This window comes from Puntigrus tetrazona, chromosome 22, assembly GCF_018831695.1.
Source record: "Puntigrus tetrazona isolate hp1 chromosome 22, ASM1883169v1, whole genome shotgun sequence".
In the NCBI taxonomy this organism is placed as follows: domain Eukaryota; kingdom Metazoa; phylum Chordata; class Actinopteri; order Cypriniformes; family Cyprinidae; genus Puntigrus; species Puntigrus tetrazona.
The window spans coordinates 13990758-14004068 of NC_056720.1; the positions used below are offsets into that span (position 1 = coordinate 13990758).

The following is a 13311-nucleotide window of genomic DNA, read 5'->3' on the forward strand; positions in this document are numbered from 1 at the left end:
TTACTGCTTATTTAATTCAATTGCCTTTAAAGTAGCTGTTCTTTAAACAGACTTTGACTGTTTTTAACTACTTAACTAATGCTCTTATCTTTAATGTAGCTCATTTTAAAGTATTTTTTTTGTATTTCATTCATTACTTATCTAGTATAATGGCACTTAGTGTGCCACACCTTAAAATAGGGGGCTTTTTGCAGCAGCTTTCGCTTACGGCCATACCACCCTGTTCCCGCCTGATCTCGTCTGATCTCAGAAGCTAAGCAGAGTTGGGCCTAAATAGTACTTGGATGGGAGACTGCCTAGGAATACCAGGTGCTGTAAGTTTTTGAGTTTTTTCACTACTTATCTAATACACTGGCCCTTAGTGTGGCCAAAGTTTGACCAGCTCTTTGCTTTCCCTTACTGCTTTTTTAATTCAATTGCCTTTAAAGCAGCTGTTCTTTAAACAGAGTTTGACTGTTTTTAACTACTTAACTAATGCTCTTATCTTTAATGTAGCTCATTTTGAAGTATTTTTTTGTATTTCATTCATTACTTATCTAGTATAATGGCACTTAGTGTGCCTCACCTTAAAATAGGGGGCTTTTTGCAGTAGCTTTCGCTTACGGCCATACCACCCTGTTCACGCCTGATCTTGTCTGATCTCAGAAGCTAAGCAGAGTTGGGCCTAGTTAGTACTTGGATGGGAGACTGCCTAGGAATACCAGGTGCTGTAAGTTTTTGAGTTTTTTCACTACTTATCTAATACACTGGCCCTTAGTGTGGCCAAAGTTTGACCAGCTCTTTGCTTTCCCTTAGTGCTTATTTCATTCAATTGCCTTTAAAGTAGCTGTTCTTTAAACAGAGTTTGACTGTTTTTAACTACTTAACTAATGCTCTTATCTTTAATGTAGCTGATTTTGAAGTTTTTTTGTATTTCATTCATTACTTATCTAGTATAATAGCACTTAGTGTGCCTCACCTTAAAATAGGGGGCTTTTTGCAGCAGCTTTCGCTTACGGCCATACCACCCTGTTCACGCCTGATCTCAGAAGCTAAGCAGAGTTGGGCTTAGTTAGTACTTGGATGGGAGACTGCCTAGGAATACCAGGTGCTGTAAGTTTTTGAGTTTTTCACTACTTATCTAATACACTGGCCCTTAGTGTGGCCAAAGTTTGACCAGCTCTTTGCTTTCCCTTACTGCTTATTTAATTCAATTGCCTTTAAAGTAGCTGTTCTTTAAACAGAGTTTGACTGTTTTTAACTATTTAACTAATGCTCTTATCTTTAATGTAGGTCATTTTGAAGTATTTTTTTGTATTTTATTCATTACTTATCTAGTATAATGGCACTTAGTGTGCCTCACCTTAAAATAGGGGGCTTTTTGCAGCAGCTTTTGCTTACGGCCATACCACCCTGTTCAGGCCTGATCTCATCTGATCTCAGAAGCTAAGCAGAGTTGGGCCTAGTTAGTACTTGGATGGGTGACTGCCTAGGAATACCAGGTGCTGTAAGTTTTTGAGTTTTTTCACTACTTATCTAATACACTGGCCCTTAGTGTGGCGAAGTTTGACCAGCTCGTTGCTTTCCCTTACTGCTTATTTAATTCAATTGCCTTTAAAGTAGCTGTTCTTTAAACAGAGTTTGACTGTTTTTAACTACTTAACTAATGCTCTTATCTTTAATGTAGCTCATTTTGAAGTATTTTTTTGTATTTCATTCATTACTTATCTAGTATAATGGCACTTAGTGTGCCTCACCTTAAAATAGGGGGCTTTTTGCAGCAGCTTTCGCTTATGGCCATACCACCCTGTTCACGCCTGATCTCCTCTGATCTCAGAAGCTAAGCAGAGTTGGGCCTAGTTAGTACTTGGATGGGAGACTGCCTAGGAATACCAGGTGCTGTAAGTTTTTGAGTTTTTTCACTACTTATTGTTACGACCCCACGTAGGTCTAGGGGTACAGGGGTATAACATTTAAAAAAAAATAGACATAAAAAAGAAACGTGCGTGTAGAGTGTGGGACAAAGACAACCATGCAAACTAATGTACAAGATAATAATTTTTTTATTTGTGTAGGTGCTGATTAAATACAAAAGGTGCAATGGTGGTAGAACAAAATGGAAAAAGATTAACAAGAAAACATTTACAGTATTGAAGGAAACGGGAAGAAGAGACGAGGGCGGTGCTAAAGTAAAGAAAATAACTCAAAACCGTCTCCAGCTATTTAACTTCCCCCCTAGACTATCTACCAACAATAATTATTTGAAAATAAAAATGTCTTCAGCGTCCGTGACGCCCTAACTTAACTACGCTCACTAATCAAAAACAAAAGTACATGGGGTGGCACGCGCCCCTAACCTAATGTACTATACAAAGTAGATTCCTACGTGTTGCAATGTAAGTCACGTGACGTTCTTACCTGTCCACTTCTCCCCGACCTCACAACACACAACGAATGACAACTAACAATATGAGTGGAAAAGGGAACGGGAGAACAATACACAGTAACGAACATCAAACAATGCAATATACAATGACAATCTGTATTCCGAAAAAGTAGCGAGCAAACAGCAAAACAAAATGGGGGGCTTGTGGGTGGTCTGGCGGGCTCTTTTATTTGAGGTGGTTTGGAATGATTGGAGACTGCGGAATGGGTGACGTCAGCGCTGATGATGATTGATGGGTGACGGGAACCAATGACCGGTGACTGAGAGTGAAAAGGGCGGAGAACAGAGAGAGAAAAAAAAAACACACGACAAAACGCGAACACGTAACACCCCCACCCATAAGAACAAACATATAACAATATTGTTTGTTAATCACAACACCATCCAAAACCAACTACACAGTTACACATCTAGAAAGAGCATCTGCCACTACATTGTCTACTCCTTTCTTGTGGCAAATTTCAAGATTATAATTTTGTATGATCAAAGCCCAGCGCATAAGACGCTGATTCTGATTGTACATGGAAAGGAAAACTAAAGGATTGTGATCTGTGTAGACAGTAACAGGAACAGAACTGGATCCGATGTAAACTTCGAAAAATTGTAGTGCTAACAGTAACGCAAGAGCTTCTTTTTCGATGGTGGAATAGTTGAGCTGGTGTTCATTAAATTTCGAGAAAAATAACATACAGGATGTTCAACGCCACTTTGGTCTTCTTGGAGAAGTACGGCACCGGCACCACGGCACTCGATCGACTTCCAGTTTAAAAGGGAACGAGACGCCTGGAGCAGCGAGAACAGGGTACAGCATAACAACGCTTTGATATTCTCAAATGCCTGCTGGCACTCAGATGACCAAACGAATTGATTGGTTGGACTAAGTAAATTTGTGAGGGAACAGGCCACACTGGAAAAATTCCGACAAAAACTGCGATAGTATCCAGCCATGCCTAAAAATCGGCGTAACTCGCGTCTGGTGGTAGGAACAGGAAATTCGGCTATGGCGGAAACTTTGGCAGCAACGGGGCGAACCTGACCTTGACCAACTTCTTTACCGAGGTAGGTAACTGTTGCTTGACCAAATTCGCATTTGGCTAAATTTAGGGTGAGTGTAGCTTTGGCAAGTCGTGTAAAGACAGTGGTTAACAACAAAATGTGTTCTGACCATTCAGACGAGTACACTACCAAATCGTCTAGGTAGGCATTACAATTTGAGACACCTGACAAAACTGTATTCACCAACCTTTGAAATGTAGCTGGTGCATTGCGCAACCCGAAGGCCATAACTTTATATTGCATGAAGTGATCTGGTGTTACAAAGGCAGAAATCTCTGAAGCTCGTGGAGTCAATGGCACCTGCCAGTAACCTTTCAGCAAGTCTAATTTAGTGACAAAACGGGCAGCCCCAAGGTTGTCCACACAATCTTCCATACGGGGAAGAGGAAAGCAATCAGGTACCGTAACAGCATTAACCTTACGATAATCCGTGCAAAAACGAAACGTTCCGTCTGGTTTAGGCACAAGAACACACGGAGAACTCCACGGACTACAACTGTGAGTAGCTAGGTCATTTTCAACAAGGTATTTGACTTCCTTCCTCATAACAGCTCGCTTTACCGGGTTAATGCGGTAAGCGTGTTGTTTGATAGGGGGAGAATTATTGACATTTATATCGTGTTGTAACACTGAGGTCTGCGTAGGGGTGTCATTAAATAGAGTGGGAAATTTGTGAATTAACTGTATAATGTCCCGTTGCTGTAACTCAGACAAGTGAGAGAGAATTGAAGGCAACTTCCCCAGCATTTCTGAATTGCTTAGCCGGGCGCATTGTTGAGGTGCATTTCGCAACACAAGGCCATCCTCATCAGCAGCAGATACCAGAGCAGGAGATGTAACCTCGATAACTACAGCGACTGAAGAAACAACAGGTGTAGCTGCCACCTCATCAGCTTTCACTTGTGGAGACTCTCTATGATGATACGCCTTCAACATGTTTATGTGACACACTCTCGACTGGCGTTTCCTTTCCGGAGTACGAATTACATAGTCTGTCTCACTCAATTTCTCTTGCACAATGTAAGGACCAGAAAAGCGAGCAGACAAGGCAGACCCTGGGATGGGCAACAACACAAGAACTCGATCACCAGCTTGAAAAGAACGCGGGACAGCCTTAGAGTCATACCGTCGCTTCATCACGTTCTGCGCAGCTGTAAGCGACTCTTTTGCCAAATCGCAAGCTTTATGTAACCGTTCTCTAAACCGACTAACATAATTGAGCACATTAGTCTTAGGGCTTTTCTCAATTTCCATTATGTTTTCTTTTAACAGTTTGAGTGGTCCTCGAACCGTATGACCGAAAACAAGCTCAGCAGGACTGAACCAGAGTGACTCCTGCACCGTTTCACGGACTGCAAACAATACCAATGGGACACCTTCATCCCAATCCCTATTCGTGTCTGCACAGTACTTTTTTAACATGGACTTCAGAGTTTGGTGAAACCGTTCAAGTGCGCCTTGACTCTCCGGATGATACGCACTTGATATTCGATGGGTGATGGAAAGTGATTTTAAAACCTGATTAAATATCTTAGACATAAAATTGGTTCCTTGATCAGTCTGTACAATTTTCGTAAACCAAATGTAGCAAAAACTTTATCAAGGCTTTGATAATCACAGGAGCAGTAATTTTTGCGAAGTGGAATTGCCTCTGGGAATCTTGTAGCAGTGCACATGATTGTTAACAGAAACTGATTCCCTGACTTTGTTTTAGGAAGCGGCCGACACAGTCAATAATAACATGTTCAAAGGGTTCTCCGAGAACTGGAATAGGAGAAAGCGAAGCCGGAGGAACGACCTGATTCGGTTTCCCCACGCTCTGACAAGTGTGGCAAGTTCGGCAAAATTCCACGACATCCTTCTTTAATCCTGGCCAAAAAAAATGTCTAAGAAGTCTATCATATGTTTTCGTGATACCAAGGTGCCCTGACAACACATGATCGTGCGCTAAACACAAGACATGCTGACGATAAGCAGAAGGAATAACAATCTGATACACGATATTCCAGTCAGCGTCAGTTTCAGTATCGGAGTACCATTTGCGCATTAACAAGCCGTCCTCCACAAAATAAGCAACCTTTTCCTTGCTATCCTTTGGAGAGAAAGCAGATTGGAAACATTTCGCCAAAGATCCGTCTTCTTTCTGCGCAGCGATAATTTGTGACCGAGACACAGGTACATTTAGAAAGTCACCGTCTAATTTCAAACTTATTGTCTCTGCTTGTCGTTTGCCAAAAGTAACATTCTCTACTTTTTCCACATTTTCAGCATGCATAGGAGCTAAAAATGACTCTGACAAGTCAATAGAATCGATCATCTTCCGTGACTGGGCGCGCGTCAAAACGCATGCGGGGAAGACATCAGGGTAACTCTTATACAACTCATCCGGACCAGAAACACTACAAGGATGATCAACAACCTCTAAAGCTGGCAATACTTTACCACCCGCTAAATCATTGCCAAGAATAAACGAAACTCCCTTAATAGGAAGAGAAGGGCGAACAGCGACCGACACAAACCCGGTAACTAGCTCACATTGCAAGTGTATTTGGTGTAAGGGTGTCTTTACGAACCCCATTTCAATTCCTTGCACTAAAATACTCGACCCACAGAATGACTGATCCGACAAAGGTAACGCACTTTCGACCAAAAACGAGTACGCGGCTCCCGTATCTCTGAGCATCTGAATTTCCGTTGATCTTCGGTTTTCCAGAAAATGAAATTAACCCCTTGCACAAGAACGGCTTATAGCTAGGGTCAGCACAATCCTCAACAGGCGACACGTTACTAAAACCAGGGACAGAATTTACAAACCCCACACTTTTAGGCGGTGGTTGTTGTTGCTTGCGCTTTAATGTCACACAATCTGCTATTACATGCCCTTGTTTATGGCAGTAAAAACATTCCCTCGTCTCTCTAGATTGCAGAGACACCGGCTTCACACGGGAAGGCTGGGACTGAACAGAAGGAGTTTTATCTGACCGCACGGAAGTATACACGCTCTTGTGCGTAAGCACAAACTCATCCGCAAACACCGCTGCTTGCGACAACGAAACTACTTTCTGTTCGTTCAGGTATACAACGACACGTTCGGGCAAACAATCTTTAAATTCCTCCAACAAAATTAATTCTCTTAACGAATTAAAGTCTGCTACCTTACTCGCGTATCAAACACCACTTATCAAAGAGAATGCCTTTCTGACTGTTCTGTTTTTTATGATTTCTAAATCGCTGTCTGTATGCTTCAGGTACAAGCTCGTAAGCACGGAGAATGGCTGATTTAACTGTCTCATATTGTAGACTCTCCTCTAAGGACAACGTTGAACAAACCTCCTGTGCCTTGCCAACCAATTTGCACTGGAGAAGAAGGGACCAAACATCTTTCGGCCAACGAAATGAGGATGCGATACGTTCGAAAGCGCTGAAATACGTATCAACCTCAGTCTCCCTAAACGGAGGCACTAACGAAATATGCTTGCTTACGTCAAACATTGGTGAGGATGGATCAACAACTGGAGCAGAAACAGAAGACTGCACAGCAACTCTAGCAGAACTCTTAGAGTCCAACTCGAGCTGTCGTAGCTTCACCTCTTTCTCAGCCTCGATCTCAAGCCTGCGGATTTCGAGCCTGAGCCCTTTCCTGTGCCTCATACTGTAAACGGGCCAAGCGGACCTTCAATCGTCCATCCTCCTTGGACCCAGCAGAAGTAGGAGAAAACGGGTAAAAAGGCGGCAAGACGGCCTTGGCCTCGGCCTCGGCCTCAACCTCGGCGTCTGTCTCGCTCTGCCCTTCCTCCAAGGAACAGGCACTAGGCAGTTGCGCGTCAGCACCAAGCGACCCGGTCTCTACACCATCGACGCCAGGCATCACAAAAATCCTCAACTCCGTCAATTTGTCGAATATCACTTTTTTGATATTTTTCTTAAGGGCTTGCCTTACAACATGAATGTTATAATGGTCTGCAATTTGTATCAGATCATCTTTTCTACAACTGTCAAATTGTTTGATTGATGGGTTACTAATAAATAATTTTAAATCAAATGAGGCCATGCTTACTGCCAGTACCAAACACACACAGAGAGCGCAACACTACACTACACACTACCGCTTCCAGACCTATACGAAAGGTATCACTTTGCCACAACACAACCTGCACGCACAGCTTCTTAATGTCTTGGGATGGGTTTTAAATATCCCGGACGAGCCCCCAAAAATGTTACGACCCCACGTAGGTCTAGGGGTACAGGGGTATAACATTTAAAAAAAAATAGACATAAAAAAGAAACGTGCGTGTAGAGTGTGGGACAAAGACAACCGTGCAAACTAATGTACAAGATAATAATTTTTTTATTTGTGTAGGTGCTGATTAAATACAAAAGGTGCAATGGTGGTAGAACAAAATGGAAAAAGATATATATATGTACACTATTTACAGTATTTATATTAACAAGAAAACATGACGAAGGAAACGGGAAGAAGAGACGAGGGCGGTGCTAAAGTAAAGAAAATAACTCAAAACCGTCTCCAGCTATTTAACTTCCCCCCTAGACTATCTACCAACAATAATTATTTGAAAATAAAAATGTCTTCAGCGTCCGTGACGCCCTAACTTAACTACGCTCACTAATCAAAAACAAAAGTACATGGGGTGGCACGCGTCCCTAACCTAATGTACTATACAAAGTAGATTCCTACGTGTTGCAATGTAAGTCACGTGACGTTCTTACCTGTCCACTTCTCCCCGACCTCACAACACACAACGAATGACAACTAACAATATGAGTGGAAAAGGGAACGGGAGAACAATACACAGTAACGAACATCAAACAATGCAATATACAATGACAATCTGTATTCCGAAAAAGTAGCGAGCAAACAGCAAAACAAAATGGGGGCTTGTGGGTGGTCTGGCGGGCTCTTTTATTTGAGGTGGTTTGGAATGATTGGAGACTGCGGAATGGGTGACGTCAGCGCTGATGATGATTGATGGGTGACGGGAACCAATGACCGGTGACTGAGAGTGAAAAGGGCGGAGAACAGAGAGAGGGAAAAAAAAAAACACACGACAAAACGCGAACACGTAACATTATCTAATACACTGGCCCTTAGTGTGGCCAAAGTTTGACCAGCTCTTTGCTTTTCCCTTACTGCTTATTTAATTCAATTGCCTTTAAAGTAGCTGTTCTTTAAACAGAGTTTGACTGTTTTTAACTACTTTAATGCTCTTATCTTTAATGTAGCTCATTTTGAAGTATTTTTTTGTATTTCATTCATTACTTATCTAGTATAATGGCACTTAGTGTGCCTCACCTTAAAATAGGGGGCTTTTTGCAGCAGCTTTAGCTTATGGCCATACCACCCTGTTCACACCTGATCTCGTCTGATCTCAGAAGCTAAGCAGAGTTGGGCCTAGTTAGTACTTGGATGGGAGACTGCCTAGGAATACCAGGTGCTGTTAGTTTTTGAGTTTTTTCACTACTTATCTAATACACTGGCCCTTAGTGTGGCCAAAGTTTGACCAGCTCTTTGCTTTCCCTTACTGCTTAATTAATTCAATTGCCTTTAAAGTAGCTGTTCTTTAAACAGAGTTTGACTGTTTTTAAGTACTTAGCTACTGCTCTTATCTTTAATGTAGCTCATTTTGAAGTATTTTTTTGTATTTCATTCATTACTTATCTAGTATAATGGCACTTAGTGTGCCTCACCTTAAAATAGGGGCTTTTTGCAGCAGCTTTCGCCACGTCCACACCACCCTGTTCATGCCTGATCTCGTCTGATCTCAGAAGCTAAGCAGAGTTGGGCCTAGTTAGTACTTGGATGGGAGACTGCCTAGGAATACCAGGTGCTGTAATTTTTGAGTTTTTTCCACTACTTATCTTATACACTGGCCTTAGTGTGGCCAAAGTTTGACCAGCTCTTTGCTTTCCTTACTGCTTATTTAATTCAATTGCCTTTAAAGTAGCTGTTCTTTAAACAGAGTTTGACTGTTTTTAACTACTTAACTAACGTGCTTATCTTTAATGTAGCTCATTTTGAAGTATTTTTTTGTATTTCATTCATTACTTATCTAGTATAATGGCACTTAGTGTGCCTCACCTTAAAATAGGGGCTTTTTGCAGTAGCTTTCACTTACGTCCATACCACCCTGTTCACGCCTGATCTCGTCTGATCTCAGAAGCTAAGCAGAGTTGGGCCTAGTTAGTACTTGGATGGGAGACTGCCTAGGAATACCAGGTGCTGTAAGTTTTGAGTTTTTCACTACTTATCTAATACACTGGCCCTTAGTGTGGCCAAAGTTTGACCAGCTCTTTGCTTTCCCTTACTGCTTATTTAATTCAATTGCCTTTAAAGTAGCTGTTCTTTAAAAAGAGTTTGACTGTTTTTAACTACTTAACTAATGCTCATATCTTTAATGTAGCTCATTTTGAAGTATTTTTTTGTATTTCATTCATTACTTATCTAGTATAATGCACTTAGTGTGCCTCACCTTAAAATAGGGGGCTTTTTGCAGCAGCTTTCGCCACGGCCATACCACCCTGTTCACGCCTTATCTCGCCTGATCTCAGAAGCTAAGCAGAGTTGGGCCTAGTTAGTACTTGGATGGGTGAATACCAGGTGCTGTAAGTTTTGAGTTTTTCACTACTTATCTAATACACTGGCCCTTAGTGTGGCCAAAGTTTGACCAGCTCTTTGCTTTCCCTTACTGCTTATTTAATTCAATTGCCTTTAAAGTAGCTGTTCTTTAAACAGAGTTTGACTGTTTTTAAGTACTTAACTACTGCTCTTATCTTTAATGTAGCTCATTTTGAAGTATTTTTTTGTATTTCATTCATTACTTATCTAGTATAATGGCACTTAGTGTGCCTCACCTTTAAAATAGGGGCTTTTTGCAGCAACTTTAACACGGCCATACCACCCTGTTCACGCCTGATCTCTCGTCTGATCTCAGAAGCTAAGCAGAGTTTGGCCTGGTTAGTACTTGGATGGGAGACTGCCTAGGAATACCAGGTGCTGTAAGTTTTGAGTTTTTTCACTACTTATCTAATACACTGGACCTTAGTGTGGCCAAAGTTTGACCAGCTCTTTGTTTCCCTTACTGCCTATTTAATTCAATTGCCTTTAAAGTAGCTGTTCTTTAAACAGAATTTGACTGTTTTTAACTACTTAACTAATGCTCTTATCTTTAATGTAGCTCATTTTGAAGTATTTTTTGTATTTCATTCATTACTTATCTCGTATAATGGCACTTAGTGTGCCTCACCTTAAAATAGGGGTTTGCTGTTATTATAACTATTTGCTGTTATTATTTTTTTTTCTTTTGATAATTTCTTAAAGGCTGTTGTTTTTGAGTTACATATTAGTTTTTGAAACCTCAGACAGATTTTCTGTCTGAGGTTTCCAACGTTTTAAATGATGGATATTATGGTGACGGATCATGACCGAAAATTGAACAAAGAGACTGAGGATGTTAACTATACTGAAAGAAACGTGGAAAATGACAATGGAAAGTATAAAGATGCCAGCCAGACTTGGGCAAGGGTTGCCGCAAGAGGAAAAAAGAACGGGATGGATGCAAGGATAAGTCAAAGAGAGGACCTACAAAAAAATCAAGGTAAACAAACAAGAGATTACACTGATGGAATAGGAGAAGCACCACAAAGAAATGGGACAATGAATAAGCTAAAAAGCCAATCAAAATATCAAAGAGACTATAAGAAAGAAGCAACTCTAACGATGATTGTTAATGATCCAGATAAAATAACTGTGATGATGATTATAAAAGCTGTGGAAGAGAAAGCTGGAATTGGAAAACTGTATGGACTAAGGAAAAAAAGTAACTTTGAATATGAACTTACAATGGAAAATGAAACCGACTGTGATAAGTTAATGGATGGATTGATGATTGATGAACAAAGATGTGAGATCAAAAAACTATGTAAAACTGAAAAAATGGTCTCTTTTTTGCATTTGCCCAACTACATAAAAGACGATGAAATAATACAGAAATTGGTGGATTGGAGAGTGAACCCTATCTTCCCGTTAAGAAGGAGATATTATCCAGGCACAGCAGTTGCAGACGGAACAAGATTTATAAAAGTTAAATTTCCACAGGACATTGTGACTTTGCCATATAATGTAAGATTTGACACTGAGGAAGGACCAAAATATTTTAGAGTAATTCATGATGACCAACTGAAGACTTGCAGAATTTGCGCTAGCACGGAGCATGAAAAAAAAGACTGCCCTCAATACATCTGCAGAGAATGTCTGGAACAGGGGCATTTTGCTCGGGACTGTCAAGCCCCGCGGTGCCAAGACTGTGAAAGGACGTGGATGAGGTGCAACTGTGAATCTGAGGAGGAGGACAATAATGAAATGGAGACCGAGGCACAGAAGCGCACGGAGGAGCCAAGCAAAGATGAAATTCAGGAGGCGGATGTAATTTCTGAAGATCTTCGTGAACGAGGAGAGGAGGAGCGTATGAGGAGAGAGGACAATGGAGATAAAGAAATTGAAGTTCATACAACGGAGACTGAGACACAGTGTATAACTAGCAATGAAGGACAAACGAAGGAGAAGGAATGTGCAACAACGAGTGAAGTTGCAGCTGGATGGACTGAAGTGGAGGTAAGCGATGAGAAAACGGCTGAAATTAACTTTGAGCTTGAAAGTAGAACTCTGGACATTATAAACAAAAGACGTAAAATGACAAGAGGGGTCAAAATAAATATTGAACAGGTATTAAAGAAACAAAAGTTAAGGAAAGAAGTAAGAGCTAGACAAAATGATGAACAAGTTGATATAAATTCTTAGATATCAAGAGAGAAAGTATATGGATGATTGGCTGTTTTGGTTCTTGTTTCTTCTTTCTTCTATTATGAGTAATTTAAGTCTGGTCTCGATTAATGTTAGAGGATTGTCATCTAAATGGAAATTTGAAAATGTGATCAATTTAACAAAGCAATGTGATGTTATATGTATTCAAGAGACTGGATGGAATGAAACAATATTGGATGATCTTAGAAAAGGCTGGGATGGAGAAATATGGTGCAGCAACGATGTCAATAAGAAAAAAGGTCTGGCGATGCTTGTTAGAAGGGGAGCAGTGGAATCAACAAAAGTTTTATTTAAAGATAATAATGGAAGGATTTTAATTGTAAAAATTATGGATAAGGAGAAGAAATAATAATATGTAATATACATGCTCCAAATGAAGATACAGAAAGAGTTACTTTTTTTAAAAAACTGACTGATTTGATTATTGGATGTAAGAGCGTTATTATTATAGGGGATTTTAATACTATTTTAGAAAGAATAGATGCTGAAGATCACATGGTGTACAGAGCCGATGTTGGAAGAAAAGAATTGAAAAGTATGATGTATAAACACCAATTAGTAGATGTATGGAGAGAAAGAAATAGAGTAAAAAGAGAATATTCAAGAAGACAGTGGGTGAAAAGCAGTTTAAAACAAAGCAGAATAGATTTTCTTTTATGTAATAGGAGTTTTGAGCATTTTATTTCAAAAGTGTTTTATAAAATGTACAGTGGGAGCGATCATGATTTTTTATTTGTAACGATGGATTTCAGTGGTGTGGAGAGAGGACCAGGGGTATGGGTGCTTAATGCAGAAATTTTAAAGAATGATTTTTACAAAATGGAAATTGAAAACGTAATAATTAATAGTGTAAATGATGTTCTATATGATGAAGCAATATGCACATGGTGGGACAATATAAAAGCAGACATTAAAAGATTATCTATAGAATTTTCTAAGAAAATACAGAAAGCAAAAAGAGCTAAAGAAAGAGAATTAATCAAAAAATGGG

General features: G+C 40.2%; 9 pseudogenes; all 9 read left to right on the forward strand.

The window, feature by feature from the left end:
• The first annotated feature begins 202 nt into the window (after positions 1-202).
• Positions 203-321, forward strand: LOC122328233 (annotated as a pseudogene).
• A 276-nt stretch (positions 322-597) lies between these two features.
• LOC122328235 lies at positions 598-716 on the forward strand (annotated as a pseudogene).
• A 274-nt stretch (positions 717-990) lies between these two features.
• LOC122328261 lies at positions 991-1099 on the forward strand (annotated as a pseudogene).
• Positions 1100-1374: 275 nt separating this feature from the next.
• On the forward strand, positions 1375-1493 carry LOC122328275 (annotated as a pseudogene).
• A 275-nt stretch (positions 1494-1768) lies between these two features.
• LOC122328234 lies at positions 1769-1887 on the forward strand (annotated as a pseudogene).
• Positions 1888-8824: 6937 nt separating this feature from the next.
• LOC122328243 lies at positions 8825-8943 on the forward strand (annotated as a pseudogene).
• A 274-nt stretch (positions 8944-9217) lies between these two features.
• On the forward strand, positions 9218-9336 carry LOC122328265 (annotated as a pseudogene).
• Positions 9337-9609: 273 nt separating this feature from the next.
• On the forward strand, positions 9610-9728 carry LOC122328266 (annotated as a pseudogene).
• A 653-nt stretch (positions 9729-10381) lies between these two features.
• On the forward strand, positions 10382-10502 carry LOC122328260 (annotated as a pseudogene).
• The last annotated feature ends 2809 nt before the right edge of the window (positions 10503-13311 follow it).